Genomic DNA, 21,171 nt, shown 5'->3' on the forward strand with positions numbered 1-21,171 from the left:
TTCCTTTAGTAGAGCTTGCTCTCTGGCATCAAGTAAATAAGAATGAATCATAGCATTCCATTACTTGTTACATGGAAATTTTTAAAACATATGCTGTATTATTTGTTAACCAGAGTGAATTATTTTGGAGTGTTGCAATTATTAAATGTACGTTGTCCATAATTACAGGTATTAGTTAGAGTAACAACTTTTTGGTCTGAGTGGTTATAGCAAAGTTAGTGGGTCCACTGAGATGCCTGCCCTTCTTTCTCATCTTTCTTCTCCCCTATAAATGACTAGCAAATTTGTGCAATGTCTGCTCAGTGGATGAACCAGAATGAAAAATGTCTCATACGTCTGTTGTTCTTGAGTCTAATAGATTACCTATTTTTTATTTTTGTCTTTCTTTCAACAAGTCAATTGAAACATAATTTCAGTTGTGCTCTTTGGATGATTTCAATTGCTTCAGGGAGAGGAAGGTGGAAATATATCTTTTAATCCATGATACATCTCTGTTAGATTTCTTTCAAACTAATTAGCACTAGGTCGTCTGACAAATACAGGTGCAGGTAACCAAACAGGGGGAAGAGTTTCCAAGGCAGCCAGCGGTTCACGTAGGATGAGAAGGCTGTGCTGAAAGCCAAGCAGAAGACACATTCCAGGCACAGAAAGGAGAACTTTGCTGGGGAATGAAAGTATTTTCCAAAATATCAAGCATAATGTAGTAAAACCAGAAAAACTCTAGATAACTACGCCAAGTCAGAGACATATTTAAGAATTATTTATTGAACGCTAGCCAGCTGTTGTGCTTATGAAAGGTCTTGGCATGGACTGAGGGGTAAACTAGACCAGACTTAGCTTCTTTCCTTTTTAACTTTATAGTTTACTGGGGGGTATCTACTGGGGAATATTGACATTAAAGAAAGAAACACACACATATAAACAATATTATAAGTTATCTTAAGTGCTTTGAAGGAAAATAATAAAATGCTATGAGAAAAATCGATGGAATGATTTAATGTATTTTGGGCAATAAAAGAAAGCACTTTTTCCTCACTGAAATTTAAGCTGGGATCTGAAGTACTAGGTGAAAAAAACTAACGAGAAAAGGAGATCAGATCGTTCTGGGAAATAATAGATGGACAGTGTCCTTTGACCGCAGTGAACAGGGAGAGACTGAAGTGTGAGGAGGCAATTACTTAGAAGCAGACATGGTTGATATGAAACACCTGGTCATGAACAGCATTGTCCTGGCTGCAGTTTGCCAAATGGTAAAATCTTTAAATAAACATCAGGTGAACTGGAAGTAAGAAACATTGATATTGGGGTTTAAAATGCCCCTCTCCACTAAAAATAGAGTTGGTATAATAAGTTTATCAAATATTTGATTTTGAAGTACTCCTGGATCACCATTATTTTAAAGTGACTTTATGACACAGAGGTTTTCATATTTTTCTACAGTATTGCCTATTGGTATGTATTGTGGTATATGATTGTCAAAATAATAAACAAACAGAAAAGTGTGAAAAATTGAAATGACAGGACTGTTGAAGTAGCTTTAACATGGTGATGTGCTGAAATCTAGGGGCTGAGAGATACTGTGAGTTTTGATACAGTGAAATTAAATCAATATCAGACAGTGACCAATGTGTCTGACTACCCAATGTGCCTAGCAGGCAGCAAGAAAATTCTCCCAGTACAAATAAGAAAAGCCTCAAGTAGCTTGTCAGGGGCAAAAAAGAGGAAAACAAAATCAGTTGCAGACTAGCTGATTCTGAGAAGAGTACAGAATGTTTAGTACAAAATTCCCCCAAGAGATTATCTGTATTTGGCATTTTTATCCTCTAGTACTACATAATGCAACTGAATCAACCAAATGTATTCAATGTTTTATTTGAGAAATTTGATATGTATACATAAACAATTACACGTATGCGTATATGTGTGTGTATTCAAATGTTATTTGTTCATGTGTTCCAGACTGAAGATACCCCTCCCAGGGATGGCTAATCCCACTGCAGGGAGCCAATGCATCTCTTACCTCAGTGGTAAAGGTGTGAATTAGGTAAGGATTTTTTTTTCTTTTAATTTTTTTAAAATTAAAAAATAATTTTTTTGAGTTATAGTCAGTTTACAATGTTGTGTCAATTTCCAGTGTAGAGCACAATTTTTCAGTTATACATGAACATACAAATATTCATTGTCACATTCTTTTTTGCTGTGGGCTACCACAAGATCTTGTATATATTTCCCTGTGCTATACAGTATAATCTTGTTTATCTATTCTACATTTTGAAATCCCAGTCTGTCCCTTCCCACCCCCCCCGCCCCCCTTGTTTTGATTTAAAGAGGTCTTCCTGGATTACCCAGGTGGACCCAATGTAATCACTAGCATTCTTATAAGAGGAGGGCAGGCAGTTCAGTCAACAGTAGGAGCTAGGACTCAAGGTCATAGTAATGTGAGGAAGAAGCTCTGAGCCAAGGAATCCAGGCAGCCAAGCAGAGCTGAGAAAGACAAAGAAACAGTTTTTCCCTGAAGCCTCAAGAAACAGTGCAGCCCATTTAACACCACGATGATAGACTTCTAACCTTCAGGAATGTAAGGAAATACATTTGTATTGTTTTAAGTCATTAAGCTTGAGGTAATTTGTTACGGTAGCAATTGGGAACTAACACAATACATAAAGTCAGGTGTGCCCTGTATTACTTAAGGCATCTTTTCTGAGGAGCCATTTAAATATTTTGGCTGCTACTGTTGTCATAATTTTGTGGATGATTAATTCTGGACCTTGTTTGTCATCTTGTGTTTGATGTGGCTGAACTTTCAATCTGAAAATTTAAATTTTAACTTTTGGTTGATAATTTTAACATGCCACTTGTGTAAGCTATCTTTTCTTTTCTCATCCAGTGTAAAACTCAGTGACATAATGCAGCTACAAGGATGCACCATTATTTGAAATGTGAAACCAAATAAATTAGATAAAAATGATTCATACCTGTTATTATGAGAGCAAGAGATCAGACTATAGTAATACTGGCAAAATATTTGCCACTTCTGACAGGCTAAGAATTTAATTCTCAGCGAAAGTACATTCCCAAGTTTCACTTTTGTTTTGTAATAAAATCTCAATTCCAGGAGATAGTGAAATGTAAACAGGAAGTAGGTGTCAGCCTCAGGTCAGGCCTGCATCTCTCGGTTTACTTATTTACACCCAGTATTTCATAGTTGTTATCTTTAAACTAAATAATCATCTCTCTGAGTTTTCCTTAGGACTAGACACAACTTTTGTATGTGCAACACTCTTATATTTCCTTTTAAGGATACTAAATATGCTTGAGAGGACAGGGGCCAAAAGTGATTGATGTTGGAAGCAATCTTGAGCTGGGAAACAGCATGAGGAAATTGAAATGTTTGAAAGGCAGGTTATATCGATGAAGAGAGAGAAAAGGGATATATTGTGTTTTAGTTAGCTATCTCCAGTCTCTCTACATTTTCTTTCCAAGCAAATACTTGGTATCTTTTGAAGAAAAGAAAACAAATAGGCAACAACAGCAACAGCTAAAAGAGCAAAAAAACAAAAAAAAAAACAACACCAAAAACTATTTTGATATTAAACACTGTCACAAAATAAATTTAGTATAACTAAATTCATGGAAATTAAGATTATATTTTATAATGACAAATCACTGTAACTGAAGAGATGAGCCATACCTGGAACAGATTCTAAATTGAGACAGAAGCCAAAAAAAAAGGCAAAAACATGAAACTCAACTCTAGAAAAAGGTAGATCAGAAATAGGAGGGGCAAACGTGACCTAATCAGACTATTAACAGGCAGGCCAAACAACTGATAAACAAGGTGATCTATATTGATACCTATTCTTAAGAAATGATTTAGGTAATTCATATATTTCATAATATTTCTTATCAAATAATGTGCTATAAACTATTCTAAACATTGGGAATGCACCATGAGTGAAAAACAGGGTCCCTGCTCTAGGAAGCTTAAGTTTGATGATGGAAGAGAGTCCAGACACATGTAAATATGTAAATATTTGTGCTATGAAGGGAATGAAGTAGGGAAAAAGAATATTAATATGAAGGCACAGGAAGGTAGTCATTATTTTAAAGAGAGTTGTCATGAAAGGCTCTCTGATAAGTTTGTATTACAAAAGAAATATGAAAGAAGGTTCAAGATACGGAAAACTGGGGAAAGAGTGAAAAGCAGATTGAACCATATGTGCAAAGGCCCTGGGGCAGAAGCATGCTAGATGTGTCAAAAGAACAGCTAAGGATCTACCGTCGTTAGAGTTGGGAAAGGAGGGGTGTCCTGGAAGGAGCAGAGGTCAGAGAAGTAGCTCTGGGAAAGATCGTACATCCAGCAGTTCAAAGGAATAAATTGTGGGTTTTATTTTGAGCAAGATGGGAAATAATTGGACTCCCTTGAGTAGAAAAGTCATGTATTGAAATTTGTTTTGAAAGAGTAACTTGAGATATTGTGTGGTGAACAATATAGAGAGTTCAGGTAAAAACAGAAAAATCAAGGACCACTGTAGCAGTGTGGGTGGGAGATGATGCTGTCTGTGTTAGTTTGCTAGGGCTGCCATAACAGAATACCACAGATTGATTGGCTTACATGACAAAAATGTATTTTCTCACAGTTCCAAAGGCTAGAAGTCCAAGATCAAGGTGTCGGTGGGTTTGGTTTCTTCTGAAACCTTTCTCCTTGGCTTGCAGACAGCCACCTTTTCACTGTGTTTTCCTGTGGTCTTTTCTCTGTGCTCACACATCCCTGGTTTCTTGTTCGTGTGTCCTCATCTCCTCTTCTTGTAGGGACACCGGACCAATTGAATCAGAGCCCACCCTAATGGTCTCCATTGACTTTTACCAAATCTTTAAAGGGTCTGTTTCCAAATAGAGTCACACTCTGAGGTACTTGGGGTTCAGGCTTCAACATAGGAATTAGGAGAGGACACAGTTCAGTTTATAGAAATACTGTCACCTCAGAGGGTGCTGGGAATGGTAAATTTGATCTAAGGTAAATATTAGAGCAAATAGAAGATTTGCTGATAGAATAGGTACTCAGTGTCAAAGATAGATGTGATGTTGTCGATCCAACAGCTGGAAAATGGAACTGCTAACAACTGAGATGTGGCAGCACAGGAAGGAGGACTTTGCAGTCTGGGGAGGGTAGCAAGAACTTAATTATAATATTTGAGATGCCTTCTGGGTATCCAGGTGAAGATGTCAAACAGACAACGATATACACAAGAGGTCTCAGAAATATCCATGCTAGTGATGGTGTAATTTCATGAGCCCAGCTGTGATGGGAGTTAAGCCTGGGAGCGAGGTGTAGGTGTGATCAGCGTACAGAGAAAGTCCTGGAGTGTAGGCCAAGGAATTCACAACAATACACCCTGAAGTTTTCTCTCCCTGGAGCCTAAAAGAACAATCTATATCTTTATCACCTCCTCTTCCCATTTTCCTGAGAAGATGCTGAGTTGCCCAAATAAATCAACAAAGGATACAGTATTTTCTACCACAACATCTTTTTTATTTTTTTGCCAATTATTGCCTCCTCTCTGTACCGTTTTTACCTTACTTTGAAATTTAATTTTTTATCATTCATTCATTCAGCTTCCTGCCCCCACAATAATGTACTAAACCCTTTCAATGTGTTAGGCATTCCTTTTTACAAGCCCTAGCAGGACTAGGGGCCCAGACACCAACAAAAAGCCTGCTTTTTCAGAAATTGTGAGACTGAGTCCCTCCTCATATACCAGGAAGGAAGAAAAGGCTAGAGAGGAGGAGGTACTGTGCTTTCTGGAAAACCAGTCAAAAACAGGAAGAAACAAATGCATACACATGTTTATAAAAAAAAAACATTGTCTATTAGAAAATATAAAAGATGTTTGGAATTGCAAGGACTAGAGAGGATTAATTTATTTAACCTAAAACTTGAGGAAGGCAGTATTTTAAAATAAACCTTAAAAAATATTTTTTCTTGGAAATATGTAATATTAGCTTTTATTACAATCACCAATCACTGAGTGGGGACTTAAAATGTATGATTTCTGTTTGTATTTACCTATGTCCACTTAACAACCTAGGTCCATACATTCTAGGCACTGTGTAAAAAATTTTTCAAAAAGTAGAAAGAACACATACTATAAAAGGGAAATAGAATGTGTAAGGTTCTGAGCTAGGAGAAATCTAGTCATAAATACTTTTCCTCCTTGTGCTTAGATGCTGTTTGACCAAAACAAAGCTTATTTTTTGAATTATAATTTTAATTAAATTATTTTCAACCCAAAGCTTCAAGAAGTTTATTCCAGGAATTAAAAAAAAAAAATGTTTCTGGAAAGAAAACCTGTTGTTAACAAAGGCCAATTGTCCATAATGGCACCCAAGCAATTAATCTTACAATGTCAATTTCTAAAAATAAATTGAATGCTTACATTTATCTTTTCACTTAATGCATAATTTCAAGTTTAATTGAGATACCTGCATGGAATAAATCACATCAAAACACTGAAGATCGTTCAGCTGGCAAATCTGAGTGATTTTGAATGTGGATCATAGAATAAATCCATTATAAATCTTTCATGTGTTACTTAAGTGAACGAGAAGTGTATCTAACTTCATCCATGATGAAATGATACTTGCTAAAGATTAGGTGAGTTTCAAAGTATCCAAAATATCTGAGCAAATTAAATGTAGATCATTTACGTACTGAGGTCTTTTTTTTTTTAATATTGATTACAAAATATATCTTGAAAATTAAATCTTAAGTGATTATTGTAAAATTTCATAAAATGTTTTCTAATAATGTCAAGTATTAAAATAGCATTTACTTCTGCTGATTGCTCTCTTATGGTCTATCAGAAGACGATGGAAGGAATCCTGGCACTAGTAACTGAAATCAGAGGAAAATGGCTACAATCTGTAAATCAAAATATTGATTTTTTTTTCTTCAGTTCTCATGTGTGAAGACAAACCACAGAATTGTATATGCACAAAGTCAGCTATATTGTGGGGGGTGGGTATTTGACAGTCGTGGTAAAGGGCAATTCAAACCTGTGAATGCTAATTTTTCAGAATAAGTAGTGAAAATACTTTTTGAAAAAAAATTGTTTTTGAATCTCTTGTTATGTAAATGCCTATATCAGAGCTTCGACTTCTCTTCTTGGCCTGCAAATTCTAAAGAGTTTATTATCTGGTCATTTACAGAAAATGCTTGCCTGCCCTTGGTCTAGGGTTTTTCAATATTTCTGTGTAACATATTACAGTAGTTCTTATTCAGTTTTCTGCAGACAAAATAAATGCACCTTCCTACTATCCAAGAAAGTATTTAAACCATCTAAATGTGATTACCTTTGATGATTTTGGACAAAACACCATCAATTTCTAGCACACAGTTTTTCAACACAGAGAAAGAAATATCGGTTAATTTTACTTTGCAAGCAAAATAGAAGTTGACCTTATGAATAGATTCCTCAAATATAATCTAACATTTCCTGAATATTGATTTATGAAATGGTAGGATTAAATCATTTAATTAACTGAGTTACAGCTGTCAGACATTACTGGATCTCTTCTTATTAAAGGTTGAAAGAAAATCAAGCATGTCCTAGAACTGTCAACATAAAAAGTTTCCCCCTGCAGAGTTCTTTGATTTTTATTTTGTTCTATGTAGGAAAGTAGATACTTTGACTTTTCCTTCTTAGGCAAGGAATCAATGAATTGAAAATTGTTCTGACCATTGGCAGATTAGGTGCTATCAGTGTGACTCCTGGGGTATTTTAAATTGGTCAGTGTTGGAAGATGCAGCTCAGTGGGCTTTGATAACTGTTTGTACAGGATATCCTTACACACACACACACACACACACACACACACACACACACACACACAAGATATATCCTTTGTGCACTGCCAGGCTATTTATCTTAGTGTTCCATTTATCTAAATAATACAGCTATTACAGCATTTAGCAGATACTAACTGTATACTCCACATTTTCTTCAGCTATATCATTCTCTGTAGGAAACCAATTCACAAGCAATTTTCTTGTTTGTGCTTAAAAGCCTAACTTTTTATATGCTCTTAGGTTTTGGCTCAAACACTTACTTTTTCTTGAAAATAAAGTCTCCTTTAACATTAATTTCCAATGCCTATCTTTCATGAATCTTAAAAGTGCATTTTGAAATTAGCATACCCTGTGCCTTAAAACAATTGTATGTGGGCATAAATCATACGCCAGGAGCTGCCATTGATTGTGTCCATTGCTACTTACATGGCATCGTCACAGTACGGGGCACTCAGGACCAAAGGGCTGGATCTCAGTGGGGACTATTTTAAGGAACAATGGACACTAAACCCGTGTTTCCTTTGGGGTACCAGGTATACTATGCCTTGCTTTCCCTTTCCCCCACTTTTATCCATTTGTATTTTCTGTGTTTAGTAAATGTAATGCTTGTCTAAACACTTTCATGCTGTTTTACATCACCAAGCAGCCTTGACCTTTGACCTGGATCGCCCACTAGAAACACCTTTCTATTCGTAAGAGATCATAGTAATTTAGGACAGCCATGGCTGTGTGCTACTACGGAAGAACTAGGAGAGAGAACCAAAGTTGTCGGATTATTTTTATACATTTATAAGATTGCCATTTTTCATATTACATCAAACACACTAAAGTATCAGAGGGTGTCAGATGAAGATGGTCCATCCCTGCATTAAAGCTAAGAGAACTACAGACACATTCATGTGCTGTACACACAAATAAAATTCTGAATTTTGTACAGTTTAGTTTTTGAAAATTGTTTTGTTATTTGGAGTAGTATGAGACTTACAACTGAAAGAAAAAAACTCAAATGTCATCAGGTCTTATCTGGAGTTTTATTCCCTTTTCCCACTGCAGTAAACCAAAGTCAAGTTAAGAGCACACAATGCAAATGAAACCATATCTGGTTTTCTTTTCCACTTATATTTAATCACTATGCTACATAACTGACTACTTATACACTAGACTCCACTTAGCTGATGCTATAAGGTCTGTCGAATTAACTACACGATTTTTTTCAAAATATTGATGTCAGATAAACTGACCAGTAGTCTGCATTCCCCAAACTTCTTTGTCTGGAGGGACACAGAAAGCTATGCAATTAAATACTAATATCAAATAGGGAACAGACTTCCATTACAAAATGTTTACTCACGTCATATTGTACATTTTTAAGTCTGTGTGTATAGTTAACTGTCACTAAATCTGAGTAACTCTGAACTTTCACACAGCCCTTAAAGCAATTTGTGTATGTCTTTACCCTTTTCTCTATTCAGGTGTCATTATTATTTCTTAGTGTGTGAATTGCCCTAGGACAGAAATAATGAAGAAAAGTATTTATGTTTATAATCAGAAATTGTATGAATAAGCAACACTGATACGAGAAGATTTGACAAAACTGAGTGAATTAGTAGGATGTTGTTGAAAAAGGGGGCCAGAGACTCAAAACCTTACACAAAGAGAATGTATGAGAAAGAAACCAATAAGTAAACTTTGTAAATGCCAATGTGGCTTTTAATGTGATTGATAAAAATGAATTCCTTGTGCTTACTTGGCAAAAGGGGTACCCCCATTCAAGAGGCTTTTTAGATCACCAGTATCTTGTTTTCCGCAAGCAATAATATAAATAAATCAATGCACACATAGGAGTGAACTATGCAAAAAAAAAAATCAGTCCTTCACCCAGGCATATGGACTTTCCCTGGAAATTTAATAAGGCAGGCACCTCTATAGAAGACTTGGAAAGGCAAGCTCACTTGGGTAGTAGTAGTTAACTGAAATGGCTAAGGCCAAGTCTTCTATATTGAATCAGTTATGTGGCCAAGCCTAATTCTGCTTATAAACGTATGTAAGAGAGTGGAGAAAAAGTCCAATTTTATTGAGAGTATCTCTGTACTTAATGTAGCGGATCTGCAGTCTCTTTCAAATGGAGTATTTTCTAACATTTGCTGCAGAAATTTAACATATCCCACTACTTTCTTCCCATGCTTTTTATAAGAATTTTTTTAAACAGGCTTACTCTGTCCCTCAACTACTTTATTTATATAAGGCAAAATATGATTAATGAACTGTATGCTAAGTAACTTGATCTGGTTAAAATATTTAAAATAGGGATGCTTACAAGTTCAGGATGCATAGATTAGGAGCTTAGTTCATCAGATATGTTGGCCTCCGAGGTATTAAGTTTCAGCTTGACTGTTGTCAGGAGTGGTGAGAGGAAACAGTTGGCACAGGGCTCCGATATTCTTAGCAAAGTAAAAGACACTGAATTTGACATTTTTCAGAATCACTTTAAATCTAACATGTATTACTTACTTGCCAAATATAAAACAACATCCCATGGGCTGGTGTATGAGTAAGATGAATCACATCGTCATTGGCCTCATGTGGTGGTGTGACAAAGGGCTGCAAACAGGCACGTGTAAACCTGAGGCAGCCAGTTGGTCGAAAGGGAGTAAGGGAGAAATCTGAGTGTGGGCTGAACATGAGAGTATTCAGATTCACGATTATAAACTTGGTATGGCACTGAAGAAATCATTTAATATTCTGCAATTCTTAAGCTTGTCTGTTTATAAGTCTTTAGAGGGAAGAGAAACCTTTCATTATCAGTGTTTTGCAGAAATAATTTCAAAAATAGTAACAAGACATATATATATGTATTCTAACATATATATACACACACACACGTTATTTCTCCTATAATTCCTCTCCTTTAATGATGACTCCTCTTCCTCCTCCTTTTCTTCTCCTCCTTCTTTCTCCTTCCTATTCTCTGTTTTATTTAATGTTTCCCAAGCAGTGTGTTTCAAAGTAGATGGTCCTCTTGTGTTGGAGAATAGACGAGCTTTTTGGATAAATGGGCTATTTCAAATTCCACGCTAGAGGCATGACCAATGCAGAAGAGTCCTTAATGGTTTGGAGAAATCTTGTAAGGGATTTCAACACTTGGATGGCCAGAGAATCATTTAACACTATATAAACAACTACCATATATAGTGAAGGCTTTAGATATTCAATTTAGGAAGTACTGATGCACAGAAGTCTACCCCAAAATGAATAGATAACACAGACATGGTGGAATATAAAAACACTGCTTTCCAGTAATTTTCAGTCACATTTAGAAGTTTCTGACCTCTCTAGTTTTTTTTTTTTTTTCCATACATGTCCAGAATCTCTCTAAATTGCAGATTGTCCCTTTAGAACAATAGCTTCAGAAGGGCCTAGGACAGCTACCTAAGGACATTTTAGACTTTTGTGAGCATATTTTTGATTATCATCATTTGTAAGGCATATTACTGGACACCTTTCAATGATCATGGTGGGCTATCTTAACAAAAGATTGTCAATCACATGTGTTAAATATTACTAAGACTAGAAAATAATCATTTATACTTAATAGTCAAATATTTTTGCACAATTTTAATAAGTAAATGAATTTTCCAAATTGGAACTAAAATCAAGGATAGCTTGTATCAGATTTTGTTCAGATTGTTTATTGAGTTTATCACTATCTTGTAGAGTCAGGGCGTTAAGATCAACAATGTGTAATGATATTTGAATCATCAGAACAGCACATCTCTGCATTGGCTATAGAATTAGGGGTAAGCATTTCACTATATCATCATATTTCCTATGGTAATAACACTGAGCATTTGCTTATTGGCATTTATGTTGTTTTACTTTCAGTAACCTTCTATATCTTTTTTACTGGTAGAGTGTTAGATTGATGTGAGTTGTTTTGAAATGACTTGCACACGTTGGTTATGGTATCTATGACTATCATTTCAGGATAGGAAAGGGATGTTACAAAATATTTATTATACAAAAGGAGTGAAAGGTCTTACAAGGTTGAAAAATGCTAACTGTGAAGAGATCAAAAGTTCTTTATTGAGTTCCAAAGCACAGACTCTTACACTAAGAAGAGATCACCTGTTGCCTAAAACCCTTCTCAGTTATAGAGAACTCTGAATCCTAGAAAGATTAACTTCCTTTCCAATGGTGACATAAAAATTAGGGTAATGATGGGAGTAGAAACTATCTCTGAATTGAAAGAGTTTTCAATTTAGACCTAAGTAAGCCATGTAGATCAGGAACATGTTTCACTGATGAGGGCCTGGGGTAAGGAAGAGGTGCCTAGTTGGAGTTATGTATAACATGTACTCCTGCCCTAGATTCTACAATCAGATGTTTCACTACAGTAGGTCTTTATGTGTTTGTATATTTTTCCTACTTTATATTGTATGCTGGTGATGCCAAAAATACAGATGATTACTATAATAAGTCAAAGGCATAATAATTGTTATTATAGTTATTAGTTTTAAAGACTTTGATTCACATTCAGAAGTACATAATAAACTTCACCAGCGACACATAAAACAAGTTGGAAATGATTTTCAAATGTGTGATCAAGTTAAACACAGTTCTGTGTTCTGATCAAAGAACTGAAGAATCAAATAAATACCAAACAAAAGTGGAAATTATGTGTTCGTACATAAAGGGTAAAATGGTTTTCCATAAATTATCGTTACATTTGAATTTGATTTCTGAAACTTTAGTTTATTTTTCAATGTTGTTGTAGTTATTATTAAACCAAATTAGATGCACCTGTTATTTATATTATGGTGCTGAATTAAAGCAATAGTAACTTTTTTTTGTTAAAGTGGCAGTGTTTGCCTTATTTCTTATTTCCAAAGGTGAAAGTCACTACATTTATAATTGAATAGTGGCAGCAGAAAGTAGGGAGAAGATTTACGTAGTCTCAAGTAAGAGAGAAACTATGAACAGAAAAATCTGGCTCAGTTCCATAATAGATTTCCAATTTTTTACCTGATTAGTTGTGAGATAATTCTAAGCAGAAGCAAGGAGTGCTTCGCCTTCTAAAATAGACCAGAAAATGCTGATGAAATCCTTTGTTCTCATTACCAATATCAATGCAGATAAGAAAAAAAAAAAGTATTTTATTTTCTTCTCTCATGTGAAGTATACAGAGCTAATAAAGGAATTTAAAATATTCTCTGAAGTTATATAAAAATATATATATATATATCTATTATATATATCATATCAGAAATTAAACACTTTTGAAAATTGTTAGTTTTTATTACATTCATTTGGAAATGTCCTAAAGACTTTAAAGTCTTTCAGACATGCATGAAATGATATTGAACTTTACATTCAAAAGAGTAAACTATTATATTTAAATACAATTGCACTGTTTCAATAGTCTTGACCAAAAAGTAACATGTTGACTCCTTACTTCCAAGATGAGATATATTTGCTCTATTCTGCCTGTTAGTAAAAACAAAACCAAACAAAACAAAACAAAACAAAATTTAAAAAACTGCCTGTTAGTGTAAAAACCTTGAATATTATGATATTATGTATGACATAAACATAAGAGGACTCAGAAAGTTGGACATGTTGGAGAGAAGTAGGCAGAAAAACTACTGAATTCTGGACACAAAGACCAACATGGTTTTATATTTTCTAGCTTTTCTTTTTGCCTCATTTAACCCAAATGAATGCTAGAGAATCCAATAATCTGGAAATGCCAGTTGACACAGACACTGAGTCCCAACAAAAGCCTACTCTTTATAGCCAAGTGACCAGGAAGTGGGGAACTTAGCAAGACTGAAAGCATTTAGAAAATAATGTCTCTATTGCAAGCAGATACTAACAAACAAGCAAAACCACCTGCGGGCCACACTGACCTAAGTCATTAATGGCTAAGTGGAGGGCGCAGAACTCTACTTTTGCTAGGCAATAAAGAACTACCCGCACCGCCTGCCCACCTCTCATCCCACCAGAGTGGGACCAGAGAGGACTAAATAAAGAACTGGACTCTCACCCCCACCTGGCACACCTCTCCCTCATACTGGTGTCGGAAGGCCGTACTGGGGAGTCGTAGTAACAAGGCACTCCTGGCTCTTCCAGTCAGGGAAATATCAGTGGTTGGCTACTGGGGAACTGAAATTCCTATTTCCACCCAGCAGTGATGAGGAGTCCCCCCTCCACTGGCTGGAGACTGAGTGGGAAACTTGGGCTTCTATCCCCATTGGGCTGTCACTAGATGCCACTCCTGTGCAGGGTCAGAGGAAGCCACCTAAAGTAAAAGGCTTAAATAAGACCCAGAGTCACATGACATAATAAAGGTTTTGGTTTCAATAGAAAAATCACTCATCATACTATGAACCAGGAAGATCTCAAACTGAACACAAAAAGACAATCAATAGTTGCCTACACCAAAATGACAGAGATGTTAAAATTATCTGACAGGACTTTTAAAAAGATGCTTTGACCAGCAATTCTGAGCCTGCCTGAAATGAATGAAAAAATATCCAGTCTCAGAAAAAACACAGAAAGTCTGCAAAAAGATAGAATACATAATGAAGACTCAAAGGGAAATTTTAGAACTGAGCTGCCAAGTGTAGGTATAGTCAGTTCAAACAACAAACCAAAATGAAAATAACCCTCCAGTCTTTAATCACTTACTGCTGTGGACATGCTGGCTCCCTCACTGTCCACTTTTCACCATGTCACAGAGCCAGGCCAGGGTCAGCACAGAGGGCTCTTTCTACTGCCAGCTGATGGCCCGCGGGGAAGGATACTGGTAAGTAAGGGCTAGGACTGGAAAAGTGCTGCATACTGAGTCAGAGTGGAGAAAAATGTCTTTAAGTTCTCCCAGGTCCCCTCTAGAAAAAGTTCTCAGCAGAAGGACTTGGGAGAGAAGCACAGGTACGAAAAACAAAAAACAAAAAGCAGAAAATGCATGGCCAACTGCGGACCCTGAATCCTTGACTGCAACTCCTTTCAGAGACTGCAGTGCACAGGCTGGGTGCAAGTCTGGTGTAGGAGGGTAGCTTTGCCCTCTGAAACCTGCCAGGAATAGCCTTTGAAATTGCCTTTGGTCGGGCCTGAAAAAATCACACACGACTTTTTATTTTTTAATTGAAGTATAGTTGATTTACTGGTTGTTCATTTCTGGTGTACTGCATAACACATATGGTATTTAGCCAAGAACCAGACTCCTCACTTATTAGCCCATCAGCATTATTGAATCATCACTATTTCCATTTATTTGATTAAATAGTTTGTGACTTCTCCTTTAATATGGACTATGCCAGGTCACTCAGAAATTGAAGAAAGACAAGAAAAGAGACGAAATCTTTCACATTTGCTTCCCACTTTCTCTGGGCCTTAGAGGAGTTGAAAGGCAGAGTGTGGATGCTAAAGAAAAGGCAAACAAGCTAACTTCAAATGGAAACTTTGATTCCAAATGTTTAACTTTAGAAGCTTCATGTTAAAGTATAAATTGTCCTATTTAAGCAGAAAACTTTAAAAAAAAATGTAAACTGTCCCAATGGATATGGACTTATTTTAAAAATCTGAAGAAACATATTCAAAAACATTATAAATTATTTCTTTTTAAACATCTGACAGTTGTGGATCTAGGGGAAAAAAATTCTATCAATTGCTTTGGTTTTCAACTCATGTTAGGGTGTTAATAATCACCACAGTAGAAATCCTCCTCCTGGCTTTGGTTACAAATATACATAATGTGATTCAGATGATTATTTTTCCCCTAAGGGAAGATGAACTCAACTGAAATGCATTTTCTTACAGCTGACAATCCTTTACATAATCCTGATATTTTGATTAGCATTTTGAATACTTTATAAAAGGACAAAAGCAGAAAATGTCACACATATGGTATCTCAATATGGGATTCAGATTGCATATCAGATAATGTGAAGCACATGTCAATAAAATGATTTTATTTTCTTTCTGTTTTTTAGTTTCTGGGTCATGGTGGATGATGCTCTAACAGGATCATTTTAGTGCTTCATACAGAACTCTTGAGAATAGTTTCAAATCTTTTGCTTTGAATTCTTCAATAAATACCCAAGTATCAACCCAAGTATTGATTCATAGATCAAAAAGTCCAGTGCAGAATTGACAAAACGATACATATTTCCTCTTGTCTTCTAAAATTATCCATTAATTCTATTTTAAATATAAACTTTAGTTGCATATCCATAAACTTGGCCTCATAGTCAAGGAAATTATTTGTTACATTTCATTATTTTCACTGTAAAACTTCAAAGATTTTGTAAATTTTAATGAAGGCCTAAAACTAGGGCTACAATAAAATATTTACAGAATTATCAAGCAATTATTATTTAACTCAGACCTCTGAAGGAATTAGAAATTATAAAGACACACACTCACAAACACATGTAATATTTAGTTGCTAGTTCACATTGGAACATTTCTCCTCTTCCTTAAAAATATTCCTGGTATCTCATCCTCCCAGGTTAGACTTTCTGATCATAAAAATTAAAATTTTGGTGCCCCAAATACAATGTTATTCGTTCAAACATTGTAAAAAAAAAATGAAAGTATTACAATGACAAGTGAGAACATTATTATTGTATTTGGAATTAGGCAACTGAAAATGTTAGGTGAGGACAATAATAATAAGTATTTGAGGAAATGCATGCAACATGGAGAGAAAAGGAATCATTTGTTTTTAAGTATCACTGAAGATGTCAATTTTCAACACAAAATGGTCCGATCTCCCCAAAAGTTAATTTTGTTTGGCTTGTTATAGACAAAATATATGCAAGAGTCACTAAAATAACTAAATGTTTAATGTTGTATTAATATAGCCTAGTGAGTATATAAACTTGAAAAATATATAAAGTGAACATAGTTATCCTTTTACATAAAGTGACAGAAACTGACAATCCTGAAATGTGTTTATATTTGTGTTATAATTCTATTTACATGTTAATTCCTACAAAACACTTAAATTTAACAGAAATGTATGTGCATGTGTTTATGTATCTCTGTGTGTATATTTAATCTTCGAGAAAGTTGACTTTTTTCCCCTTAGTGAAGTTTTTCTTTAATTTGCAAATAGTACTTTGGTCAATGAACCTATGTTTCACACTGTGTTTTTTATTGTTTAATAACAAAGAAATAGTGGCCGCGCCCTTGCTGTCTTTGTCTAACGTATCTGAGTGCTTTATCCTACTTGATTTCATTTGTTCATGGAATATCTTAGGCATTAAAATTTTAAATCATAAACTTGCAATGAATCAGTGAATTATGAAGGTGTGTATATTTAAAGACTCACTATTCCATTGATTGTTCAGTAAATTGAATAATTTCTCATGAATCTCGACTTTGTTGTGTTGGTTGGTTGTTTTATGGTAGATATTGTTGCAGCCAGATTTTCAAGCCTTTCATTTATTATGTTAAAATACAGACACCAAAGAAAGCTAATAATTTATTCAGTATTTTATTTAAACAGTAGAAATCATGCAGCTATTACTAAAGGTATTCCTTATATATTGCTCTTTAAAAGAAAATGCCTTCCAAATTTACTATAATAGTCATTTTCCCTTTAGACTATGCAAACGGTCGATTCTTAGTGAAACTGTGGCTTGGCATATATTATTTTAATATCTTGATAAGACTTAAAAAGTCTTAAGACATAGAAGAATGATTGATAATAACATATAAATGATTTTGTATAAAATAAAGAAGTTAAATAGTTTGTTGGGGAAAGTCAAATAGCAATGTAAGTGAATCTTTCTGCAAACAAGTGCTCAATTCATTAAATGATATTTTGTGAGGTATTATTAACATTTGAAAAAAATACATATTTAAAAATTGTACAGATTGTAAGTTTTGACACATGTGATGAAACCATCGTCACAATCAATAGAGGGAACTTACCTTCACCCCCAGACATTTTCTCATAATCTTTGTAATCACTCTCATCTTCCTTGTTCTTCTCTCCAAACAATAATTGATCTGCTCTTTGTCACTATAGGTTAATTTGCCTTTTCAGATATACTATATATATTATATACATTAATAAAATCAAACCAAATGTAATTTTTTGGGACTGGCTTCTATACTCAACAGAATTCTCTGAGATTCTTCCATGTTGCATGTTTTAGTAGCTCATTAATTTACATTGCAGAGTAGTTTCCATTATGTGGATTTATCAAAAGTTAATTTTCATCTGCCTGTTGATGGCATTTGAATTGTTTCCAGCTTCGACTATCACAGTGAAGTTGCTGTAGACATTTGTGTGGAAGGCTTTGCGAGGAGATACACTTTTTTTCCCTTGAGTAAATACCTAGGAATAGAATGAATCTCTTCTATTTTTAGGTATATGTTTAATTTTTAAGAAACTGTCAAACTGTTTTTTGTTTGTCCCAGGGAATATTCCTACTAAGTGTATAATAGTTCCAATTCTTCCACAACCTTGACAGTTCTAGTTATCTTCAATGTATAGTCATTTTAATAGATGTTCAATGGTATATCATTCTGCCTTAATTTTTTATTTCCCTAATGACTAATTATATTGAGCATCTTTTCACAAAAATTATGCCACCTGTATATATTCTTTGAAAAAAGAGGTGTTCAATTAATTTGCTAATGTTTTTAAATATTTTGTTTTTTTTTATTAGCAAGTTTGGATAGGAAATACTGGACAATAAGTTTTCATTAGATGCATGCTTTGCAAATATTTTAATTCACTTCATGGCTTGTGTTTTAATTTTGTTAATAGTATCTTCAAAAGATAAAGTTCACTTTTTATGGAATGTTTATTGTTTTATGAAGGAAATAGATACAACCTAATTGAAAGAAACTAAGATCACAATGATTTTTCGTTTTTTTTTTTTCCTAGAAGCTTTATAGTTTTAGGTTGCATTTTTAGGTCCATCATCCATTTTAGTTAGTTTTTGTATATGGTGCAAGTTCATTTACTTGTATAAGGATATCCAGTTGTTCTTGCAATAAATGTTGAAAATATTAATTTTTTTCTCCACTAAGTTACCTTTGTATTTTTGTCAAAAATTGTCTAAAACTGATCTGGTAAAAACTGAATAAGGTGTGTGTTCTAATTGAATCTATGTCAATTTTTGTTGTTATGACATTGTACTGCAGTTGTGTAAAATGTCATGGTGTGGGGAGCTAGGTGAAGAGTTCAAGGTACTCTATTTTTGCAATTTACTATAAGTTCATAATAGTTTCTAAATAAAAGGTTACAAGTTTTGTTGTCCATTTATATTTGGATATACATCTGGATTCTCTATTCCGTTCCATTGATGAATATTTTTTCTCTTTATGCCAATACCACACATACTTCATTACTGCAGCTTTATAAGAAAACAAAATTAAATGCCATTAACCCTCCAACTTTGTTCTTCTTTTTCAGTGTTGTTGTTTTTTACCTGTTCTTGAATTTTAGAATCAATCAACTTTTCTGTTTCCACAAACAGCCTACTAGAATTTTGATTGGGATATATATTAATCTATAGATCAATTTAAGGAGGAATTGAAATCCTAACAACTTTGAGTATTCTGACCAATAAAGCCAGTATGTATCTCCTTTTATCTAGGTCTTCTTCGGTCAGCAATATTTTATAGTTTTCATTATACAGATCCTAAAATATTTAGTCTGATTTTCCCCAAATTATTTTGTTTTACATGCTATTATAAATAGATTGTTAGCCAGTTTGCAATAACTTTTTGCTAATAAGCATATAGAAATACATTTGATTATTTTAGGTTGGTCTGGTATACTGCATCCATGCTGAATTTGATTCTAGAGCTTTTTTGTATATTTCATTGACCACATCACCTGCAAATAGGGGAAATTACTTCTTACTTTCAAATATGTAGGCTTTCATTTATTCTCTTGATTTATTGCACTGGTTAGTATTGGCAATAGAGGTTGGATATAAGTGATGGGAACAGCCACATTTATTTTGTTATAGAACTTAGAATGTCTTCACACATTCATTATGAAATATGGTGTTCTCTGTTATTTTCATCGATAGCATTTTTTTCAGGCGAAAGAAGTTCCTTCTTTATCTATGAATGACTGCATATGAGTAGCTTTTATTTCAGATGATTTTTTTACAGTAGTTTTAGGCTCAAAGCAAAATTGAGGGGTAATTACGGAGTTTTCCCATATAGCCTCTGCCCCTACATGTGCATAGCTCGCCCCATTTTCAACATCCCCCACCAGAGAGTTACATTTGTTATAACTTTGAACCTACACTAACACAGCATAATCAAAAAAAGTCCATAGTTTACATGAGGGCTCATTCTTGGTGCTGTACATTCTGTGGGGTTGGAATACTGTATGATGACATGTAGCCATTATTACAATATCACACAGTATTTTCAGTGACCTAAAGATCTTGTGTTCCATCTATTCATCCTGCCTTGCTCCAACCTGTGACAACCACTGATCTTTTTACTTTCTCGTCAGTTTTACCTTCTTCAGAATGTCCTGTAGTTGGAATCACGTAGTACACGGCCTTTTCAGATTGGCTTCTTGAACTTAACAATATGTGCTTAAGGTTCTTTCATGTCTTTTCATGGCTTGAGAGCTCATCTCTTTTTAGTTCTGAATAGGGTTCCATTGTCTGGACATACCATAGTTTATCTATCGATTCACTTACAGAAAACACCTTCTGAGTAAGGGCAATTATGAATAAAGCCATCATAAACATTCTTGTGCCATTTTTTGTGTGGACATAAGCTTTCAACTGTTTTGGGTAAATACCAAGAAGGACCACATGGTTTAAGACTGTGTTTAATTTTGTAAGGAAGTGTCAAACGGTCTTTCAAAATGACTGTGCCATTTTTTTTTTATTATTTTCAGGAAGGAGTGAGAGTTCCTTTGGCTCCACATCCTTATCAGCATTTGATGTTGCCAGAGTTCGGAATTTTGGTCATTCTAACAGGTATGTAGTGGTTTTCACCTTTGTTTTAATTTGCATTTCCCTGATGATGTATGATATATTTTTTCATATGCTTATTTGCCATTTTTATGTCTTATTTGATCAGGTGTCTATTCAAATCTTTTGCCTATTTTTAATCCAGATATTTGTTTTCCTATTTTTTGATTTTTAAGATCTCTTTGTGTGTTTTAGATAATAGTCCTTTATAATATGTATATATTTTGCAAATACTTTCTCATTCTGTTGCTTATTTTTTCATTCCCTTGTCATTATCTTTTACAGAGCAAAATTTTTTTATTTTAATGAAGTCCAGATTATCAATTATTTCTTTCATGGAACATGCCTTTTTTT

General features: G+C 34.5%; 1 long non-coding RNA gene across 1 annotated transcript in view; it reads left to right on the forward strand.

Moving 5' to 3' along the window:
• The window catches only part of LOC116663013, a 56,562-nt gene extending 35,727 nt beyond the window's left edge, over positions 1-20,835 (forward strand). The window contains exons 3-4 of the long non-coding RNA XR_004319013.1: positions 1,960-2,044; positions 20,742-20,835. This is a non-coding gene — a long non-coding RNA (uncharacterized LOC116663013). The remainder of the gene's footprint in view (positions 1-1,959; positions 2,045-20,741) is intronic.
• The last annotated feature ends 336 nt before the right edge of the window (positions 20,836-21,171 follow it).

The sequence above is a fragment of the Camelus ferus genome, chromosome 1 (genome assembly GCF_009834535.1).
Source record: "Camelus ferus isolate YT-003-E chromosome 1, BCGSAC_Cfer_1.0, whole genome shotgun sequence".
NCBI classification, from domain to species: Eukaryota; Metazoa; Chordata; class Mammalia; order Artiodactyla; family Camelidae; genus Camelus; species Camelus ferus.